General features: G+C 45.8%; 1 long non-coding RNA gene across 1 annotated transcript; it reads left to right on the top strand.

Annotated features, from left to right (window-relative positions):
* LOC120742288 lies at positions 1–2302 on the top strand. The gene is made up of 2 exons (XR_005697838.1): positions 1–1310; positions 1721–2302. It is a non-coding gene; the product is annotated as an uncharacterized LOC120742288 (long non-coding RNA).
* The last annotated feature ends 6453 nt before the right edge of the window (positions 2303–8755 follow it).

Below are 8755 nucleotides of genomic sequence, written 5' to 3' on the forward strand. Positions count from 1 at the left end.
TGCCCCCCCCCCCACACACACACTTCAGTTCAGGGATCATATGAGCGTTTAATAGCGTTTTATTTAATGAAACCATTATGTGTTTTAATTAAACTCTTTTTAAAGGGTTGTATAGGTCTCAGAGCTCTGTTATTTAGACATAGATGATTTAATTTAACTAGTTTAGGGGTATTTTAACTAGTTAGGAGCATTTAGCTTTTTCTTTAGTGCTCTGAAACACACAGAGGTTAATAGTTTCAAACAGAGTGCCACAAATAACAGGTATCCCTTTAGAAATAAACAGTGATACTTCTAAAAACCTTGTATTCCCACACAGCATTTAATTTAACTAGTTTAGGAAGATTTCACTTTTCTAATAGTTTCACAGGCTAAATGTTTTTAAACAGAATACCACAAACAAGATGTATCCCTTTAGAAATAAACTGTGATACTTCTAAAAGCACATATTCACACCTAGCCACACTAGCACTGTATCAACCCCCAATGTTCCTTTAATGCAACTAGCCCTATAATTATCTACTAGTCACAAACACAAACCTTTAGTAATAAACTTTTCTTGTGTTACTTCTAAAATCTACAGATTCTTAACTCTGCAACAGTTAGACAGAGGGGGTTACAGTTAGGCCCCCAACAGTCAGCAAAACAAGTCATAAAACAATAAAAGAGGCTCCCTTATCAAGAGCATCCCAGCACACATCCCAACTGTAGTTCCATTACAAACAGTTTCCTTTATCTTATCATGTCAGAGGCCAACTGAAACCAAGTCCACCTATATAAAAAACACCCCATCAGACACACAGTATTTTCCTCAGCACTTCACAACTGCCGCAAGGTATAGCGTTTTAAACTTTTTATTTTTTCGGATCCCAGACACACGGTAGTTAGCACACAGTTTGGACATGTAGAAAACATCATTTGTTTGGAACACATCAGCAGAGAGGTAGAATTCATAGCTGTTCATAAGAGTTTAATTTAATCAAACCTCATTTTACGGATCTAAGTGGCTCCTCATCACTAGCCAATTCACCATTTTTATTTAAATATCTGAATTTTCAGAATGAGGATCCAAGCGGGACACAGAGGCTGCTAGTTTTAACACACCAGAATGCAAATATAAATAAAAGCCTGACTATCCTGAGAGCCTAGCTGCAGCGACACCTTTCTTTCACACGGATTCCTGGATGTGCGTTGGAGCCGACTTTGCTACCCGCACAGAGCGTTTCTGCCAGTCGGGCGCTGCTTATACAATAGAGAAAAGCAACAATAAAGCGTGTTTCTCTACTCCAAGAAATCCGAGGGCCTTTCACACAGTAAGCATGTCTGTTATACCCAGCGCATAAATGTCTCTGTGTTAGCGCGTGTTGTGTTGAGGAATTGTTGAATTGTTTTTAATGGCACTTTTTTTGATGAACTGCAGATGATGATGAATTCCTTTTTATTGTAGAAACTGTCCCTAAGCTATTGTTGCTCATACTTACTGAGTTCCCTAGCTACTTCCTTACTATGTCAGTAAACCTTTTGAAAAGGAAGCTGTTGTAGATTTAAAGAAACATCTTAATTGAAGCAAAGGCAAAAAATTGGAATGAATTTTATGTGACTGTTCATATTAAAGCCAACAAGTGAAAATCCAAAAACGGCTCCAATCCTTTGTATTAATGATCTCTCTCTCTCTCTCTCTCTGTGTGTGTGTGTGTGTGTGTGTGTGTGTGTGCCCTCACAGAAGGAATGTCACGCCAGGAGCTTTTTCAAACGCATCAGTTTTTTACAAGAAGTGTAGCTCATACAATGGTATAAATGTATTATTTGCGATACTTTATAAATATGAACCTCTAAAGGTTTTGAGTTCGTGCAAATTGTGAATCAAGAATCTAAATATTTGTGTCATAATGATTTCTATAAAAGCATTTTGTGTATGGGGATAATGTGACAAATCTTTTGTGACCCTATTAATGATCAATGGTAATTGAAGAGGAACCCTGGCTCTGGACATTTTCATGACAAGTGACAGCGCAGACATGTGCTAACGAGAGAACATGTTTTATCATCATAAAGACTGTGATATGAAGCATCGTTAAAGTGTCACTTCAGTAATGCTGACTCATGTTTTTAATAGATGACTTAAAACACTAAACACTAATTTCTGTGGTTATTTTAAGTTTACAGAATATAACATGTGGTAAGACGACGAGTTTTACTTCTCACCGTCCGTGTTATGTGTATCTATTTATCATGTATGCTACTTTGCTCTACGGACTGTAAAATGTTTCATTGTGTTCATGAAATAAACCAGACTTTCACTGTCTGCATCTTTTACTGTTTTTTCTGCTTTTGTTCACTCCAAGTTTGACAAAACCTACAGATATCCAGATTTAACTCGCTAACAATGTGGAGCAGTCACAGTGTATTTAGCTGCTTTTTCCCTGAACACAACCAACTGAGAGAAACGCTTGTAGTCATCCACTTTGGTCATTTTGAACGTTGAAGGAGATTTGTTCCATAGACACCTTATACTAGTGTTTCCTGCACTTAATCCATCACTACTATGTTATATTTAAATCCAGATTCCTTTTATAGTTTGCAGTGAAATTTGTTAAACCGTTGCTTAATGGGACAGAAGTACAAGTCACTCTTTACTAACACATTTGTAGATAAGTTTATTGCTGAACGACACAGCTAGCAGTCTCACACACTCTTTAGGTTTTTCAAGTTTTGTGTGTAATAGTTTAGTCTATCAAACCTTACCCTTTTCTCCCCAGTATCACAACAGTATGACTCCCAAAGTACGGCTCAGTAAACAACCTATGATTCTAAAGCCAGAACAGAAAGATACAGTTGGAAGATGAATGATTGCGTTTTTATGATGCATAGTAAAAATACCCCCTCTTCTTCTTCTCTGTGTTGTTCTTGTTCTTGTTCTTGTTCTTGCGTCTCTGTGTGTGTTTGTGTGTGTGTGTGTGTGTATGCCTTAGAAGTCAAATAATACATTAGCCATTAGCCAGAAACATGTTTCCCCACTTTCACAATGCTGAGGTGTCAAATCCACAACCCCCAACAAATGGTTTGTTACACGTGGGTGTGAAGGGCAAGCTTTACTTACACAGCCTCACACACAGTAGATTTTTAAACTTTTTTGGGTACAGTGGTTTAGCCACAGATGCAACATCCACTTTTGATAAAGATCACTCCACCTGTTTATATCTTAAGAAATTAAGCATCTTTATTAAGCTCTTATTTATAAATGTCTACACAATAATAGACACCGTGTGCTCTGTGACATTATAGTCTTCTACATCTGCTTCCATTGGTTTGCATTTTAACCTCCCAACCTTTCAGGTAGTTATGAACGACTTATATTTCTAACATTTTGTGATGTAAAAGTGAACCATGTTTTTTTTTTATTTTCTGTTTGATGGAAGGACTTAAGACACGAGTTATTTAAACAATTCTAAATGACAGTGTGATGGCCATAGTACTTTATGTGGGCCAAATGTGTTAAGGATAATGTTTATCAATGTAAAATTGCAAAGAACCTTTGAATAGGTTATATCATTTTCTAAACAGATACCTCAGAAGCTGTACTGTCAGCCCTATGTATGTAAGGTAAAACTTTCCACAGTACTTCCACTTAAGTAACTAAATGCATAAAGTCACCCTTACCAATAATCCACTGCTCCTTGAAAAAAGTAGCACAAACAGACAACTGACTGAGCAATGATAAGTAGAGCTATCCGAGGCCGATACTTAAGCAGAAGAAAATTAAAAGTTGTTGTTTTTGTGGCTCGAAAAATTAAAGAAAGTATGTTTAATAATTCAACAAGACCCGCACCTTCAACACATGTACATTCAAATTTTGGAACAGGCTCAACATTGCTGTTGTTCAATAGTTTTTATCCGTTCAAAAAAGTCATTTTACGGCTTTAATGTTTCCAGCTGATAAGGAGAATGAGTGCATTTCAAATGTGCGTCCAAAGGCTTTAAACATCTGCTTTGTCTGTAACGACAGTATCAAACTACAGAGCATTGTTTTTACTAAAATGAAACATTTTCAGATGAAAATTTGGCTGCTTTTTGGGGGTTTTTTTCTCTGTAACACCCCCCTCAATGCCATTTTTAGGATATTTTTGGTGATCCCATTTTTTCATATTTATGCTTTTGGGACTGAGGGTATCTAATACGCATGTTGTCACTGTGTTTTGTACTACCAGCTGTGAGGGCTCTGCTTTTGCTTTGAGCAGTCTGTTTTTATTTTGTCTCGTTAGTGTGTGTGTTTTTCAAACGAGATCCTCGTCAGTTTGATTTTGTTACCACAAACTTTGTGTGAAGTTCACAACAGAGGTAAAGAGATTTAAACACACCCGTTTAAGGAGGCAGGGGTTGGACCACCTGCACAGGGCTGGTGAAGCAGAGAGTGTCAGTGTCATGGTCCTGGGCCATGTTGGCCCAGCAGTCTTAGTATTCATGTCTTTTTGTATTTTGTTCCTTATTTGATTTCCCCTTGTGACTTTTATCCCCTGTGTGCCCCTCTATGTATCTGTGAGCCCTCGTCTCCCCTCCTTGTGTTTCATTCCATGTTTCCCCAGCCCACTATGCCCGTGCTCTCTCTCCTCCTGTCTGCACCTCTGTGTACTTCCTGTTTTACTTTGACAGTCTCCCGTCAGTGTTGTTTACTCCTGCCATGTCTTGTTATGTTCATCTGTGTCAGCTGTGTTCCCCGTGTGCTTCCACTTCCCTCGTTAACCCTCTGTGTATTTATGTGTGTGTCTCCCTCAGTTCGGGGTCGTGTCGTCAATGTCTCCTCCCTGAACCTGTGTGTCTTTCTGTGTTCCCTCGGTCTTCTGTTAGTATTCCCAGTTTAGTTCTGTTTCTTTGTGAAGCCTGCAATAAAGCAGTGATTTTGAGTTCAGCTTTTTGTCTCCGTGAGTTTTGCGTTTGGGTCCTCTTCTGCCTCCACACAGCCAGTTCATGACAGTACGACGCGACCAGTAATGGACCCAGCAAACTCCCTACGGAACCGGCAGCGTTCAGACTCCGCCTTCCCTAACGAGAGGAGAAGGCAGGAGGCTCGGCATGCCCGGGAGCGCGAGTCTGCCTTTTCTGGGACTCGATTGGCTCTAGGTGGGCCGCGCAGTCTCCAAACTGCAAACGCTACTGCCTTTTCCCCACCTCGTCCCCCGGTGATAAGAGTCGGAGGGTTCAGCCTATCGCCTGCCACAACTCCTCCGGCCTTCTCAACTTCCGGTTCACCTCCCCAATCACCGCCCACGTCCCGCGCAAAGAAGAGGGTTACTCGGCGGCCGAGGAGAGATTTCGTGCCTCCGACAAGCAGCCTATCTCCGCTGCAGTCCTTTGCGCTCTTCCTGGGACTTCCACGCTCGGAGCTGCACAAGCTCCCTGTCTCTTCGACGCAGCCCGGCCCGTCATCGGCTCAGTCAGCCGACGTCTCTGAGGTGCCTGCGTCTACAGCCTCGGGAACTCACGGCACAGTTCCCAGGAAAAAAACGACGCTCACGACGTCGCCACTCTAAAGTTACTGAGCAAACTCCGGTGGTGAGTGAATCTGACTGTTTCTTCCATGCCACTTCCAAGTCGGACCGACTCGGACAATATTCTGTTCCTGAGTCCGCAGTTTTCCACGTCTGTAACACATCAGAGACGAATAGTAAGTTTGAAAATGACTGTGTTTCCAGGCCTCATAACGTTTCTAAGTTCACCTCTGCACCTATTAAGCATGAGACTGAGTTCATTGCCCCCCTAGAGACTGCTGTTCAGGCTGAATTAAAAAATTCTGGCACTGTAAACTCTGTGCGCATCATCCCAGAGGCCGTTAACTCTGTGTCTGGTAATTCTGGGTCAGTTAATCCAGAGCCTGCATTACCTACCCTCACGCCCATGTTTGCTAATCCTGGATCCTTCTGTACAATGACTGTTTTAAAGACTGCTACTTCTAACATGGACAGCTTAAGAACAGCAGAGTTGCTAAAAGTGGCCTGCCATAAGTCTCTGTTTGCTGAAACTGTGTTTGGCTCCACTAACTTGGTTTTCCCAGTGTCTGTTACTGCTCCTGAGCTCAGCTCTCCAACTCCAGTTCCTGTAACCAGGGCAGCGCGGGCCCAGCTTTCCCCTGCTCCCGTATCAGTTCCTCGGGAGAGGGTGGCTGAGGTCCAGCTGGTCCCTGCTTCTGTCCCCAGCCTGGCAGAGGCTCCGTTCATCCCAGCACCCGTACCTGCTCCTCGGGTGGGGTTGATGGACACCCAGCCGTCGCCTGCGCCTGTTCCAGCTCCCCGGGTGAGGTCAACTGTGACCCTGCTGGCTCCTGCACCCGTCCCAGTTCCTCGGGTGGGAGCGGCAGAGGTCCAGCTAGCTCCTGCACCTACACCGGCCCCCAGGGTAAAGGCAGCCAGAGCCCGGCTCGTCCCTGCACCCGTATCTGTTCCTCGGGTGGGGATGGCTGGTGTTCGGCCAGGCCCAGCACCCGTTCCTGTTCCTCGGAGGAGAGCAGCCAAGAGTCAGTCACCTGTTCAGTCACCAGTTCAACTACCTGCTGACCCACCATCACTGCAACCACCACTACAACTTGCACTTCTGTCCATAGCGCAGTCATTAGCTCAGTTATTAGCACAGTTTCCTGTTTTGTCACCAGCTCAGTCTCTAGCACAGTTATCAGCTCCATTACCTGCTCAGTCATCCGCTCTGTTACCACCTCGGTTTCTTGCTCCATTGCCTGTTCGGTTATCAGCTCAGTCATTAACTCTGTCATCAGCTCAGTTCATAGCTCAGCAACCCGCTCAGACACTGTCAATCTCAGCTGGAGGCCTTTGTGGCTTTCTCTGCCAGCTGAGGACTGCGTGGTACTGACGGACTTTGGACAGACTGTTTGCCCTGCACAGCCCCAGCCGTTGCATCCCAAACCGACTGCGTGCCCTGTGCAGCTACAGTTAGCGTCCGCTGAGCCAGAGGTCTCCGCACCAGCTGGCTCTGCGTCTGTTCTTGCTGGGGGTTCAGGAGGACCCCTCCAGCCGCTCCTCGTCTCTGCTGGGGGTTCAGGAGGACCCCTCCAGCACCTCCTCGTCTCCGCTGGGGGTTCAGGAGTACCCCTCCAGCACCTCCTCGTCTCCACTGGCGGCTCTGGTCAGCCCGGCCAGCACCTCCTCGTCTCCGCTGGAGGGTCCGAGGGGCCTGTTCAGCCGTTGCCTGGTCCGGCATCAGCATCAGCTCCGCCTTCGCCCGGTCCGGCCCCTGCATCGGCTTCAGCTGCACCCACGCCCGGTCCAGCCTATGCATTGCCTTCAACGTCGCCTGGTCTTGTGGCTGCCACGCCACCGTCTGGTCCTGCCTCGTCTGATCCTGTGCCCACCAAGCCTCTACCAGTACGCCCGACGCTGGAGAGCCGCCGTCTTCCCCGCGGCCGGCCTCCGGACCCGCTCTGCTGCCACTGCCGTCTTCCCCGCGGCCGGCCTCCGGACCAGCTCTGCTGCCGCTGCCGTCTTCCCCGCGGCCGGCCTCCGGAACCGCTCTGCTGCCGCCGCCGTCTTCCCCACAGCCGGCCTCCGGACGCGCTCTGCTGCCACTTTTCACGTGGCCGGCCCCCGGAACAGCCGAACTGAACTTTTGTGGTGTCGACCTTCTGACCTCTTTGGACATTTGCCTCCCTGTTTTGAACTGTTTTTGTGTCTTGGTGGACTCAGTTTTGGTTCATGCTCCTCGTCTTTTGTTTGGTTTCGTTCCCTCCGTCCTGGTCCCCCGCCTCCCGCCCTGGGTGGGTTGTTTCTGTTTGTCTTGTGTTTTGGTTCTCGGGTTTGGGCTGTCGGGAGCCAGCCCTTGAGGGGGGGGGATGTCATGGTCCTGGGCCATGTTGGCCCAGCAGTCTTAGTATTCATGTCTTTTTATATTTTGTTCCTTATTTGATTTCCCCTTGTGACTTTTATCCCCTGTGTGCCCCTCTATGTAACTGTGAGCCCTCGTCTCCCCTCGTGTTTCATTCCATGTTTCCCCAGCCCACTATGCCCGTGCTCTCTCTCCTCCTGTCTGCACCTCTGTGTACTTCCTGTTTTACTTTGGCAGTCTCCCGTCAGTGTTGTTTACTCCTGTTAGGTTTTGTATTGTTGATTGTCATTTATGCTTAGAAATATTTAACCATATATGCTTAGAGGTGTATAATCAATTGTGTAGTGATAGGATGTGTGATCTTTAGCAGGCTGCAAAGGCTTGGTGTGCATTCCACTCTGGAATGCACACCCTATATCCTGGGAGCATGGGAAGAGGTCGTACCTTGTTTTATTGTTTTATGGTAGGATAAACGTGGCTATATTTGTTTTAGGCTAAGTGCCTTTTGTTTAGATGAACTGTTGGACTTCCAGACCAGCAGGTTTAGGGAAGTCATTTATGGGGTCACACTCTGACCCCACACACACACACACACACACACACACACACACGGTACTCTTTGTTTGTATGTAGACGTCATATGTTAATGAACCTATGCATATTCATGTAACCTCAATAAAAGAGCAGTGTTACGGGGGAGCGGACGAGAGCAACTGGGGTCAAGCGAAGGAACGGCGTTTGTCCGGTTCTCTCCCGTGCACGAGAAAGATGAAGAACTTTGCCTACTTCGTGCCTTGCTTGCTGTGTAATTATATTGTCTTCAACGTTCCAGCGAATAGGCTCAAGCTACGAACCTATCAACTCCTGCCATGTCTCGTTATGTTCATCTGTGTCAGCTGTGTTCCCCGTGTGCTTCCACTTCCCTCGTTAA

The sequence above is a fragment of the Simochromis diagramma genome, unplaced genomic scaffold (genome assembly GCF_900408965.1).
Source record: "Simochromis diagramma unplaced genomic scaffold, fSimDia1.1 OVJJ01000079.1, whole genome shotgun sequence".
In the NCBI taxonomy this organism is placed as follows: domain Eukaryota; kingdom Metazoa; phylum Chordata; class Actinopteri; order Cichliformes; family Cichlidae; genus Simochromis; species Simochromis diagramma.